Here is a 14,940-nt window from a genome sequence, read left to right as displayed (position 1 = left end):
ATACCATATATGATTTGTAAGAATCCATAGTAAGTGTATTGCATATGAGCTCTCTGTAGTTAATTATTTAAAAGAATATGTAGTTAGTACTTTAAAATAGTAGAAATTAAAAGGGAGTAAAGTAAATCAGATTATCTCTTGCACTATGGCTTCATAAGCAGTGTTTTCAAAATTTGGAGAATACCTCGTAGAGGGTATGATATTTAATACATGTATCATAAAAACATGTACATATAATTTTATTTTTTAGATTTTTTTTATTTTTATTTATTTTTTTGACAGAGTTAGACAGTGAGAGAGAGAGACAGAGAGAAAGGTCTTCTTTCTGTTGGTTCACCCCCCAAACGGCCACCACGGCCAGAGCTACACCGATCCAAAGCCAGGAGCCAGGTGCTTCTCCTGGTCTCCCATGCAGGTGCAGGGCCCAAGCACTTGGGCCATCCTCTGCTGCCTTCCCGGGCCACAGCAGAGAGATGGACTAGAAGAGGAGTAACCAGGACTGGAACCCAGTGCCCATATGGGATGCTGGTGCCACAGGCGGAGGATTAACCAAGTGACCCACAGCACTGGCCCATATAATTTTGTTGTTATGTCTTCTAAAGGCATTTGATAGTAAACCCAATGACCTGAATTAGTTTGTGGGTGGATGTCAAGTATGTTAAGATAGCTGACATAGAGAAGGGAAAAGGTATTATTCTCTTTAGATGCAAGTAAATGTGAATTTTGTTTTTGACTTCAGTGAACATGTAATGAATCAAATGTTTTACTCTTGCCTATTTTAAACATCTGGAGGATTCTAACTGGGGACATCGTGCTTCATGGATATGGACTGCCTAAAAGTTGGTGGGATTTTAGATTTCTCTTCTTGATGAATAAAACTACCTTAATTTTTTGTAGAAGTCAAATATTGACAGGTACTTAGCTATCATCCTTTTGGACATTTAATTAAAATCATCTACCTTTGTCACATAAAACTCTTAGAAGAACAAACATGGATTATTGTCAACAGTTCTCAAATATACCGTTTATGTGTCCCTATTAGTCCAGGTATACAAGGCTGTACCCTGAATAGCTCCCAGTTTCCCAGTCATTATTTGGTCTGGGATTCTCTTATAAAATTGGCTCTGGATTGAGACCAATGTGAAGGCAGAGCTTGTGGTTGGAAGGCAGAAAACAACTGTAGGCAAAATAATTCTCCTTTCAGAGGTAAACAAGTATCAGAAAGTGCGCTACACAGTGTTATTTTCACTGAAAATTGAAGGAATTGATCCTAATGAGAGCACGGGGAGCTTGGCCATGCAATCAGGTCCAAGGTGCACTGTCCCTTTAAATGAAGGCTGTTTGGGTGTCCCGTACAGACATTCACCCAAGGGAGATACCCCAAATTGGAAAAGGAATAACTTGTCCCGTTAACTACGTGGTTGATCTTGCCATGCAGTTCCTCTCACGAATACTCGATGTTGAGACCAGTACTGGCCACAGGAATATCATGTGAGCCACATCTATAATTTAAACTGTCTAGCACTGCATTTAGAAGTCAAAAAGAAATAGGTAAAATTGATTTCAAAAACATTTTATTTAACTCACTATATCAAAATATTAGCATTTCAACTTGTAGTCAATATATACACTGATTAATGAGATAATTAACATTACTTCCTCAAGCTAAGTTTTGAAATCTTGTACCCTTATATCAATCTGAATACTAAATATTCCTCAACCATTTCAGATCTGTAGTTAGAGTTTACAAAATTTATTATTAGACATGTAAATTCACTTACCTAATTTGTTCCAAAAATACTTAAATGTTTTCCAAGTAGTAGACCTTCAGTCTTTAAACTTTAATTAATGAAAAGTGATTCTAAGGCCGGCGCCGCGGCTCACTAGGCTAATCCTCCGCCTAGCGGCGCCGGCACACCGGGTTCTAGTCCCGGTCAGGGCGCCGGATTCTGTCCCGGTTGCCCCTCTTCCAGGCCAGCTCTCTGCTGTGGCCCGGGAGTGCAGTGGAGGATGGCCCAGGTGCTTGGGCCCTGCACCCCATGGGAGACCAGGAGAAGCACCTGGCTCCTGGCTCCTGCCATCGGATCAGCGCGGTGCGCCGGCTGCAGCGCGCCGGCCGCGGCGGCCATTGGAGGGTGAACCAACGGCAAAAGGAAGACCTTTCTCTCTCTCTCTCTCTCACTGTCCACTCTGCCTGTCAAAAAAAAAAAAAAAAAAAAAAAAAAAAAAAAAAAAAAAGTGATTCTAAAATTTCAGTTCTTCAGTTATACTAACTCCATTTTGTGCGCTCCAGCAGCCTTGTATATCTAACAACTGCCACATAGATCAGTTCACATTTAGATGATCTGGGTTTGAACTGAGAATCTACCTCCCACCTGATTTTATCTTGGGAAAACTGTTTTCTCTCTGTGCCTCGGTTTCCTCATGTATAAAGTGGAGTAATGATATCACCTACATCATAAGGTTATTATGAGGATTAAGTGAAAGTATACCAATAATTGCTGTAAAACCTCCACCCAATGTCTGGTGCATAATTTGCCTTCAACAGATATGACCCTTCATTGTTATTGTGTTTATTGCCACCATCTATTTGTTTTGACCTCTTGTCCCATATTCATCTCTGAGTGTCTGAAATAGGTAGACTTCTCCCCTTTGGGACTGAGAGGTTGTCAAGCAAACAGATGCTGGAAAAAATGCGGAAATGCAGGTTTTCCTCTTCAGCACTCATGCACTTCTGCCTAGATATCTGACTGTCAGAGTGTCCTGGCTCAGCTGATCTCAACTCACTCCTGGAATCACCTCTCCTGAGGGGAACGCACATGTTTCTTTTCAGGACAATTCCATTTATCTAAACTCAGAACCACAGAGGCATCACTGAATTTGCCTCTCCCTCATCACCCTTGTCTGCCATCAGGTCAGGTTCTTTATGATTATCACTGCCACAAATCATGCTTCCCCTCCTCTTTGCCTTCTTTTTTTCTCATTAGATTTTTTATTAATATAAAGAGAAGAGATTTCATGTAGTTCATAGATACAATCCTAAGGACATAACAATACTTCCCTCCCTCCTTCCTCCCTCTCTTTTCATTTTTGCAATAACATACTTTCAACGTATTTTATAACCACAGGCTTAATGCTCAACTACATATAGTGTTGAGCCAGTGAAAAGTAGATGACCGCTGTTTTGCAGGAACATAGGCAAGGGCTATAAGTGGTAATCAAATCATAGGACCTCTCCGCTTGCGTTGTCTCCATGCCCCTCTCCCATCAACAGTGCAGCCATCTTCTATTTGATCAGCCTCAGTCTACAGACTAACCATCACTCCACACTATGCCCTCTGTACTCTGCTGTTGAATCAACCTGCTGAAATGGGCATTTGGATCACAAAACTTAGCTTAAATCCCTTTTTCACTCTCCGTCACTTCCAGAATAAATCCATTGCTTTCGTGGAAGCTTTCTTGATAATACTAGGTCCAAATGACACCTCCTCCTTGTGCTGCCATAGACCCCTAAACAGACCTCTACCAAACCCACCCAGCACTGTTCTGTGTGCTGGGGTAAGCGGACCCTGAGCCTTTGAGAGCCTACGCTGCTTTGTTGGGTAGTTGGCTGGTTTTGGGTCTCCGTATCTCTAACACAGTGTAGTGTTCCTTGGTAAGGTCTCAGTTTGTTGTGTGAGCTCACCATGACACTTGCCTGGCATCCAGAGCCTCCAAAATTTGCCCTAATCATCTTCTCTGGCCCTCGTGTCTGTTGTTTTAGACGCCGCCCTGACTTGTCACTGTCTTGGGTGACACATCCTTTCCTCTCCTGAAGGGTCACCCTCGTTTCTCGACCTGCCCAAACGTTACTTTTTCTGAAACGTCCAGCCCATCCCTTGGCCCTGACAAAATCCAAAGACCATGACGCAGTCCACCATGCTGCATGATCAGGGTTACATGGCCTCGCAGAAGGGCGCCAAGCTCGGGGCCCAGGTGGATCTGTTTAGTTCCCTGTTTTTCTGACACCGTCACTGACCCATCCTGGGGTCACATTCCTCATCTGCAGAGTTAGAATGAGAAAACCAAAGGATGCAGGGTTGTCCTGAGAACTCAGAATACTGTACATTCTGGCGTTCAATGAGGGTACAGTCAGAGGGTGTGAGCTCTGTTATTTTCACTATGATTCCAAAGCAGTTAAGCATGCGGCTCTTAAAATATCTTTCACTGTAAGGTGTTACTGTCATTTGACTCTCTACATAATATATGCTTCATTTATCAACCAGCCTGCAAACTGCTGGGGTACAACTAGCACTTAGTGGAATTGTGAGGACACAGGCAGCAACATAAATGTGTGTGCATTTGTAGATTTATTAAGAGAGGCACTTCTGGGTCTATTCCTGCATGCAATCCCCTTAAGGAAGTACCGCTCTATACAGAAGCTGGTAATGCCCCTGAGGCGTGTGAGTCCTGCCACCGAATCGATCCAGATCTTAGAATAATCGAGGCAGGGAAATTCAAACAGTGTTTACACATCTTTCCTAAGTCTGTTTGATTTTATCCGTTCCCACATATTGCATCTGTGAAGTTGTCTGCCTAGATCAATATGTATGCTAGCCATCTGTCTATTTGTATCTACATGCAGCTGTACCAGGTTTGGGGATTGTCAGAATAGGGGGAGGGGGCTGTAGGAAGGACTCAGCATAGTATAGGTGGCAAATAAAGAATGCCTGCAACAAGACAACCATGGAGTTGTATTTTATTTGATAGTCCATGCAGCATTGATGTCAGGACTGACAAATAACACTCCAGTTCCTTTTTACCAAAAAAAAAAAAAAAAAAAAAGTCCATTAGTAAATCCAAATAATAAATACAACCTAATAAATCACAAATTTTTGCTGCAGGCAATGGTGTTCCTACTAAAAAAATATATGAAACATAGATTTTCTTTCTTCCAAATGGGCTTTAGCACCAGGTAGACAAGTTTAAATCAGGCTGAATTTTTCTTATCTGGTTCATAATGCATCACCACCCATGCCAAAATGTAGAAAATCACCTGTGAAGACCACAGAATAAAGAAAACCTTGGGTAAATTAGCATCTTAAGCTTAACCTTATACTCCAGGAAAATGCCCTGTAGTTAGCAAGGGATAGACAGGGTTAACATGTTGTGACTTGACATGGAGGCGTCCCAGGCTTGGTGGAAACGAGTCCTCATATTTTGGTCAGAATAACTTACAATAAATGACATAGTCCTTTTTTTTTTTTTTTTTTTTTTTTGCTTTGTACTCATCATGAATGTAATTTGTAGAGATGGTTAAGTCAAAGATAACCAGTACAAAGTAACAACCTCTCATTGTGTTGCTTAAGTTTAGGTTAATCATTAATATTTTTCCAAGGATCAATAGCCCATGCAAGCAAGAGATATGGCAGTGCTCTTCAATTTCATGTGTTTGCCCAGGGAGAAAAGCCAGGGCCAGAGCTGTTGGAGGTTTGTTACATGCTTTGCAGACACTCGTTCTTCTCTATGGACAGTTCTACCCTGGTGATCCCAACTTGCCTAAGGAGAGGATAAATGCAGCAGAGGGGAAAAATACTTTTAATGTTTAATCTTTACTTTCTGTTCTTCTCCCATTGAAGGTTGAGCTGTTGTATTCTCTAACATCAAATGGTGGCAGGCAAAACGTGAGATAACCTTTATAATCCCCTGACTTCTGGATGACAAAAGTGATTTTCAAAAACCAACAGAAGTGAAAAGGATGGCATTTCATGCAAAAGATGAGCTATGTTACTATCCACTTGAAACATTGTTTTCCTAAGTGTGGGGAGCAATCCGGACCAGACTAAGTTACTCGAATTGGGACTTATTCTATGCATCTGCTCTCCCACAATATGGCGCTGGGAGAGAAGTAAACAGCTTCCGCACAGCTGCCTCCAGTTCAACCAATTAACTGTAGGACTTGCTCCTGATTGGAGAGCAGCGTACTCGGCGTGTGGGCAGCCGAGTTGGGATTGGCAGAGAAGGACTATAAAGGAGGAGAGAGACGGCATGCACCAGGAACATCTATGGGGAACATCTAGCTGAAGGAACACCTGTGCAGCCCCCGAGACGAGCCGGCCGGCGGTGTGCCGCTCCCCTGCGGAAGTGGGGAATGTGGCCAGGGGGAACTGCCCTTCCACGGAGGTGGAAGGGATAGTAGCCAACCCGGGAAGAACCAGCAGCAAACCCGGGGAGGGCCGAGCAGACGAAAGAACAGTGCAGGGTCCTGTGTTGCTCCTCCACGAAGAGGGGGAGCGACACTAAGGAATCATCATGAAGAAGTTGACAGATATTTCATATTCCAAAGCACCCTATAAAAATTTATCACAGAAAGAGAAAGCCTCTTGGTTGTATCCTATCAAATGATACCGTCTTGTAAACAAGAGATTGGGTCTGACTTACCTTTGCATCCTTTGTGCTGATAAACCAAGAACTTTGCAAAACTAGATGCTCGGTAATTGTTGTTCAATGAATGAATTAAGGAAAGGTGTGTTATTTCACAGAGAACACCATTAATTTGGGTAGGTGAACCTGGTATCTTGGAGAAAAAGGATAGACAATGCTTTCCATATACTTTGGGTACTGTCCAGTATTTTTCTTTAAATACATTTTAAACTGCTGTTATGGCTGAATTGTGTCCTTCCAAAACCCATATATAGAAAGCATAACCCCCAGTGCCTCAGAATGTAGAATAGTTCTTTAAGGAGTTAATAAAATTAAACGAACCCTTTAGGAAGGGCTCTGGTCAATCTAGCTGATGTCCTTAAAAGAGAAGGAAATTTGGACACACAAAGAGCAATCAGACATGTGCCCACACACAGACAGCTATAGTAAGGACGTGGCTACCTGAAAGCCAAGAGGACCCAAACCTTGACCTTGAACTTGCAACCTTAATATCACTGAAAAAATAATATCTGTTGTTTAAGCCACTGTGTCTGTGGTATTTTGTGATGGCAGCTCTAGCAAATTAATACAACCTCTTTAACTATCTGCCTTTGAAAGATCTCTCTTAAAATGATAATAAAGAAATAGAAGAGCATAAACTTGTAAGAATGGGTGAGAAATGAGACAACTGGAGATATGAGAGTATTTTAGAAAATAGGGAATAGAAATTAGCAAGGTTGAGAATGCTAATTATGAAATGCTCACTGAGGAGGCTAGCAGAGGCAAATAGCAGTTTGGCTGTAATTGTCCCAGGAGGCAGGACTTGAGGAATGCCTGGAGTGAAGGTTCTGAGTCCTGGCCATGAGATAAGAAGCCAGGAGCCATGAGAGGTGAAAATAGGAGTTGTTCAAGGCACAGATAATTAAGTAGCAGAGCTGGGATTGGAACTCAAGCTTCTCCCCTCCCAAGATTGTTAAAATGAGTCTGCAGAAGTAACCCCCTAGTGAATTCTTGAAGCAAATCATTAGACAACCAGGTGTGATAAAATTAAATTCCAGGGTGGCTATGTGAATGTAGCCCTGGGTCAGAGAGAAGACTGTGTAAAGGGACAGCTGAAGGGTAAATATGGGATGCATTTATCCAAGGACACAATGGATTGTACAGAAGTAAACAGGAGAGAAGACCAGGAGATCTGTTCATAGCTGGATATATACATTGTGAATTTCTTTTTTCTGGAACCAGTGTTGTGGCCTAGTGGGTAAAGCCCCCACCTGCAATGCTGGCATCCCATGTGGGTACCAGTTCATGTCCCAGCTGCTCCCTGCCAATGGCCTGGGAAAAGCAGTAGAAGATGGCCAAAGTGCTTGAGCCCTTGCTGTTCACGTGGATACCTGGTTGAAATTCCAGGCACCTGGTATCAGCCTGGCAGGACCCTGGCCATTGCAGCCATTCGGGGAGTGAAACAGCAGATAGAAGACCTCTCTCTTTCTGTGTTTCTCCCCTTCTCTAACTGTGACTTAAAATAAATAATTTTTTTAAAAGAAAAAATTTAATATGTTTTTGGTTCTTTCATGGTAGAATTTGTGCTATTTTCATAGTGGTTGGTGTCTTTTCACCAACATGTGAGATATATGTATAAAATTGTGACCTTAATTGTAAGGAGTTATTTCAGATTTAAATTGCATTTTCCTTTTTCTCTGTTCAACATCCAAATGCTGAAAGGATTAAAACAGAAGGGTGGGTTTAGCGGGTAGGGGTGGGGCGTGGAGAGGAGCAAACACTTCCTTTTGTGGAAATCTGGAACACAGGGAAGATGGATGGAGATCTGCATATGGCTGGGCCTCCTCTCACCCTGCCCAGCTAGGACACCACCTCCATTCCAGCTCATCAGAAACATGGGAATTTATCCTATGAAAAATCTAAACAAAAGTATTTCAACCTGGAAGTACCAGGTCCACGGCAGGTGGGAGATTAAATAAAAGTCTGCCATAGATGACAAAGTTGTAACTTCCCTAGTCACACTTGAGGATAAGAATTCTGTCACTTGGGCTTATCGTGCCTGGGAAGGAACCAGAAGAAACTTTATCTAGAAAAAAATGAAGTCAGTCTCCAAAGGAAAGACCTGTAGCACTGGCATTAGGTGGTTGCATAGTGAAAAGGCAAGGTTTTTTATTCTCCAGCCACCCTGCAGTGAATGATGAGAATCCACGAACCCAGTTAAGTCATGCAGGGCATCCCACCGGTGATTTAATGCATTCCCTCTAATGTCATTGGACAGCCAAGGTGCCACAAACCCTTGGAGAAGCTCTCCAACATAAAGTCTGAAACAAACAACTGAAAATAATAATAGCAGTGACTATGGAGAAATAGAAATGGTTCAAGAAACACATAGAATTCTCAGAAAAAAATAATATTGGCACCAAAGTAAGTTATTACATTAATGAAACAAATGGACACTATATACAGTTAGCAAGTAAGAGAAGAGTTCACAGAATTTAAAAATGAAAGATAAAATGAAAAATTAAAATTAAAAATGGTAGATACAAATGATTAGAAAATATAATGATAAAAATAGACAATAAAGATTAAGAACATTATAAAACAATCCTACAGCTAGTATTTGACTATCACAAGTTCAATAAAGAGAGAAAAAAAGGAAAACAATGAACTCATCAAACAATACAAAAATTTTCTCAAATGGAAGGGCATATTTTTTGCATTAAAAAGACTTATTAGTGCTCAGCCTGAAGGAAAAAACAGACCAATACCACAGACATTTCTTGAGATACCAGTACAGCAGTTATAAATTCAATAAAAGTCCCTAAAAGCTTCTAGAGAGGGGAAAAAAAATGCCATGGACTTCATTTCTGACCAGGGGTCAGGTGGTATTGATTAATCCTGTTCCAAGCACATGATGCTTAGAAGACAATGAAGTGGTGCATGCAGATTTCTAAGTGAAAATTATGTGCAAGCGAGAGTTCTAACCTCATCTAAGCCATCAATCAACTGTTCAGGAACTGACAATAGCATTGATTTGCTTGACCAAGGCAGAAAATATTATTCAAAGAGTTTTTAAAAATTATTATAGAGCATATGGAAGAGCTAGTGGTAATGCCACATGAAAATAAGTGTTTAAAAAAGGAGGCAACTTCTCACTGCAGAGGGGAGGAAACATTGTTGATAAATGAAGCTTATTCGTGGCGCATCATTTAGCTTTATCAGTAAACATTACTTCACAGGGATAAGGGAAATCCTGAATATTCAGTTAGCCAGTGATTGCTGTGTAACTGCAGGGGGTGAATAGATACAGGGAAGTAGGGGAATGAGATTGTGAAATCCTTATCTTTCATAATGAGAAATGTATTAGAAGTACAGCGTTCAAACAAAAGAAGAGTCTGAGGCTTTCATGATAAGAAAAACAGCACAAAAGACTCCTGTTCCTATTTTTAGCCTTGTGTAACATAATTTGGGGAAGGTAATTTAATAATTATTTTGTACAGTTTTAAAATCTTGATTTTCATTTTATTTGAAAGGCAAAGAGAAAGAGACATATAGACACACATCTGCTGATTCATTTGCCTGCAACATCCAAGGCTGGGCCAGGCCAAACCCAGAAACCCAGAACTCAATCTGGGTCTCCCAGGTGGATAGCAGAGACCCAGGTACTTGAGCCATCCCCTGCTGCCTCCAGGGTGTGTATTTGCAGAAAGCTGGGGTCAGAAGCAGTGTTGGGACTCAAACTCAGACACTGTGATTTGAGAAGCAAGCATCCCAAGTAGCATCTTAACTTCTGTGTCAAACCTCCACCTGTCTTTTGTAAAGTTAAAAGCATGATAAGTATCCTGTGTTTATTAGCATGATCTTAACGAATTGCCTTTGATTAGGACTATTAAATATATCAGTGGCAGGAGCTGGTATTATAGCGTAGTAGGTAAAGCTGCTGCCTAGGACGCCAGGATCCCATAATGGATGCAGGTTTGAGTCCCAGCTGCTCCACGTTCGATCCAGCTTCCTGCTAAGTGCCTGGGAAAGCAATGGAAGATGGCCCAAGTCCTTGGGCCCCTGCACCCACATGGGAAACCCAGAGGAAGCTCCTGGCTTCAGACTGGCCCAGCTCTGGCTGTTGTGGCCATTTGAGGGGTGAACGAGCAGATGATGGGACATCTCTCTCTCCCTTTCTCTCTCCCTTCCTCCTCTGTGTGTGTGTGTGTGGGTGTGTGTGTCTCCCTCTCTCTGTGTTTAACTGCCTTTCAAATAAATAAATCTTTAAACAATATATGAGTGGAATATTCCATCTCGCCTTTAATATGTAGCAGATTTAATATTGCTATTAGCTGTAGAGCAGGGACTGTTAGTGTTCTTTGCTGGCCAAATTGAATCTGAATTCCCAAGACCTTTCAGGAGGGAGACAAGACATGTGCGCTTGACCTGTTCAAGCAGTAGAGTCAGTGCCGATGGAGTGTGAGGCTGCAGATGTTGAAGACGTTTGAACTTTGCAGGTATAGATAAATCCTCTTCAGCTCTGTTTTTTTAAGATTTTATTTATTTATTTGAGAGGCAGAGTTACAGAGAGAGGAAGCAACAGAGAGAAAGGTCTTCCATCTGCTGGGTTGCTCCCCCAATGGCTGCAATGGTGGGAGCTGGACCAATCCAAAGCCAGGAGCCAGGAGCTTTTTCCAGGTCTTCCATGTGGGTGCAGGGGCCCAAGGACTTGGGCCATCTTCTACTGCTTCCTCAGGCCATAGCAGAGAGCTGGATTGGAAGTGGAGCAGCTGAGACATGAACCAACGCCCCTATGGGATGCCAGAGCTGCAGAAGAAGGCTTAGCCTACTATGCCACAGAGCCCCTTCAGCTTTGTTTTATAACTAGTACCCTCCACCTTCCATCTTTTCAGTAGTAAGCAGGATACCGAAATAAAATAATGAGGATAAAAATGAGTCACTTTATCACTGTATAAGCTATTGAATTCATATTTTTGTAAGGGGAGGAACACAGGATTCCATTCCATTTTTCAGCCGCATGGTAGTGCGCCATTCACACCTTGTCTCGCAGAATCATCATGACCCAGACTGTTTCTTGCAGGTTTATAATTGCTGCTGCCTCAAAAGCATCCAGAAAATCTTGCTGACCTGATGGTTGGCAGGGGGCTCTTCTAAATTTGGCAGAAAAGCCCCATGCTTTGACCCGAGGAAGGACTTTCCAGAGTGCACGTTTATTTGGCCTCTTGGACTGCCAGGTGTCCTGAGAGACAGGTGCGCTGGGAGTGAAGGGAGCAAACAGAGCCTCGCAGTGCTCAGCCTCCAGCTTTGAGAGCAGCACAGGTCTCTTGCTGTGTGGCAGCAGTCCACGCTGCCCCTCTGCTTCCTCTCCCGTTTCTGTTGATTGAGTACAAGAGCAACATCAGCAGAGCTACTACGTGGAGCTCAATGAAAAGTGAACCTTGGCTAGCTGGATGTTAATATTCCACAGTTCCACACCATAAGTTCCATATTCCAGTGTAGATGGAGTTCGGCTGCCACTTGCCTCCTCCCAACTCTGCCTACCTCATTCACTCTCTTGTGTTATACATGGGTGTGATCTCCCTTGCTGGGTCACTAATTCCCAGGATACACAGATACCTTCTGTATTACTTCCACACTTACATCTTCTCCAGTGCTATGTACACAGCTTTGAACATAGTAGGCCCTCAGAAGACAGATGTTATCTTGCATTTTTCCAGCTGATGCATCATGTTGTAAAACACACTTCTCTCTATATGAAGTCCTTGTGGACATAACCTGTCTCACCCGCACCTGCATTTCTACAATGTGTTACCTAACTCATTGGTGCGAGGCCATTCCTTGGTCTCTGTATCTGAGTTAAAATCCTAGCTCCCCGCTTATTGCTACTTGTTTTTGAATTCTTACGAATTTCATCATATCTAAAATCAGGATGGTAATGCCAACATCTGTGAAGACCAAATGTGATAATGTCTACAATTGCTGATGAGTATTAAAATCACATTAGCTGTTATTACTATCATTAGCTTTCTTTATTCGCTATTACTATTATTAGTTGCCTCATTTCTCAATGAGAATGGCAATGCCAAACTCACAGGACTATTGTGAGTATTAAAAGAGTATGTTTCAATAGATGGATATGCACATAGAGGTACACTCATAGAAACACATATATAATAGTGCCTAATGCAGAGTAAATGCTCATATCTTTGCTGTTATTACAATTTGTTTTACTAACGATATAATCATAATTATTATAGGTTTCATACTTAACATTAGGTTGGAAATGCTAAGTTCTTGAGACTATTGTGAGTATATAAAAGTTAATAGATTTTATGCCTTGAAACTGCGCCTTGTATATGGTGAGCCAATTTCAATAAATATTTTCTTCATTATTTCCACTGATAGTAATTTAAAAGTGCTATTGTGCTATATAGGAAGCCGATAAAATAGTATATACTAATACACTATTTTAATATACTAGTAGTATATTAGTAGACTAATTCACTTTTGTATTCATTTTCTAGTACATTGATAACAGTAATGGAATTAATATGGTAACATTAATTATCTTTCTACACACCACCAAAAAAAAATCCAGCCTGGCAAAACATGTTGGCCCAGAAGCCCGCCCTTGGCAAAAAGACAAGATGTGAGTGAGGAAAATGAGCCTGCAGGAATTGTGAGGGTGGCTGTCTGCCTACTGTGTTTAGTGACTTCCAGTTTCCTCTGCAGCACGCATGACAGTGACACTGATGCTAGATGAACAACTGCATGGTGCTTCAGGGCTCCTCCCTTCTTCCGAGGCTGCAGGCTTGCTTATGAGACAGGACGCACGGCTGCCTCCATCTGCTGCCATTTATCTGCCGGTACAGAGAGGCCTCTGTGTGTCTGTGCCACAGCCCAAATGCAGACTGTATTTCAGCTGCTCCAGGGGAACCACTTTAGAGCACTGAAGGTGGAAAATACCTTAGGAGATCTTCAATGCAGAGAAGTGAGTATCCAGAACCCAGAACATCAGCCTCTACAAGGCAGTGGCCCTGCGCAACACAACAGAGATGAGACCTCCAATCGCTACAGACTCAACTTGTTTTAAAGAGCTTGAAGAAAACTTCTTGCATTTATTTGCCACTTTTACTTAAAGTGCACATTATCTGGAGTAATAAACTTCAGTGTTGTTCAAGAGTTGGAGGAAAGGAGAGGAACAAAGGGAGACCACCTATTACATTCTTTGTGCTATGCCTGGCCTCTTGCCCTTTATTGAAAATGATGCATTTTACATGGTAAACTTAATTAAAACTTAATTTAAAAGCTTAATTAAAAATTGAAACAATTAAAAAACTATTCTTTTCATTCAGATATTTCCACAGAGTTTAGATGGCTCGGAAATAGAAAGCCAGGAAGGGAGACAAGAGGGAACTTCCCCTTGAACACCAGTGATGTCATTTGTAATGCGGTTCTTCACCCGAGTGAGGTTCTTCCAGATGTGGATAAGGAAAGGTGGGATGCACACAGGCTCTGGATGCAGCAGTGTCAATACTAAGTCACTGATACTCGTGTTTGTGTAGGTGCAAGTACTTTCGGCGGGAAGAGGAGAAGAATTTTACCTTTAAGTCTGACTCCAAACACTTACACTATAAGTAAGACTCTGCCTTTACAATCTCTGTTCATATCCCTCTCTCCATATATTCTGTTCTTGAGATAATCTTCACCAGAAGGTGCCTTGTCCCCTAGCACTGTATAAGCCACATGCAATTAATTCCTCATCTCTGGTTTGGTCTCAAAGTCCTCTTTTGTTATCAGATAGCTTTGCCTCTGTGTCTTGAAACTCAGCTTGTATTCATAGACACCTGTATGTCCCTTTCTGTATAAGGATTTTCTGATTTCTGCCCAAGGTTGATTCTTCCCAAATTTGTCCTTTATATGTGAATGACCATTCACCTCATCGCCCAGTCACGATCGCACTGCCTTCTCTTTCATTTCCAGTAACTCATCATCCTCACGTTCCATGAGTTTTTCCTTCAAAGCCTGCTTCTCCTCTCCTTCCGTCTCCAGCTGCGTTCATCTCACGTAGCTGCACATCGTTCATGCCTGCACTTGGACAGCAGATGCTAATTGGCATGTCAGCATGCAGGCTCTAAATCATTCCTGCTCACTGCTCCCAGACGGCAGACTGAACGCTCTGATTTGATCCTGTCCTGTTTCTCAGGACTCTTCCAGCAGAAAGCAAAACTCACAGAGCACAGGAGACAGTGGCAATGGAGAAGGCAGAAGGGCAGGCAGGCAGCGGGAGGAGCAGCCTCACCTGTACAGGCAGCCATTTCTGGGCTCTCACAGTAGTCAGTTGTTGTGTGGAAACATAAGCCAGTGTTTGTCAATTTTTTTTTTTTCAAGAGCACACAAAAATCCAGACTTTAAGAAGAAGTTAAGTCCATAAATATCTGTTGAAGGTGTATTTTGTACTGGAGGAGATATAGGTGTGAACAAAACTGATGAAGATTCTACCCTTGCAGCCCTTATCTTCTAGGTGAGGTACAA

At 42.0% G+C, this 14,940-nt stretch overlaps 1 protein-coding gene and 1 pseudogene across 17 annotated transcripts in view; both read left to right on the top strand.

Moving 5' to 3' along the window:
* PDE4D (phosphodiesterase 4D) overlaps positions 1-14,940 on the top strand; it is a 1,654,385-nt gene that overhangs the window by 1,234,352 nt on the left and 405,093 nt on the right. The window lies entirely within an intron of this gene.
* Positions 5,827-7,918, top strand: LOC138845202 (U6 snRNA-associated Sm-like protein LSm6 pseudogene; annotated as a pseudogene).

The sequence above is a fragment of the Oryctolagus cuniculus genome, chromosome 14 (assembly GCF_964237555.1).
Source record: "Oryctolagus cuniculus chromosome 14, mOryCun1.1, whole genome shotgun sequence".
NCBI lineage: Eukaryota > Metazoa > Chordata > Mammalia > Lagomorpha > Leporidae > Oryctolagus > Oryctolagus cuniculus.
The sequence above is the reverse complement of the archived record's forward strand: the minus strand, read 5'-3'. Positions and strand labels throughout refer to the sequence as shown.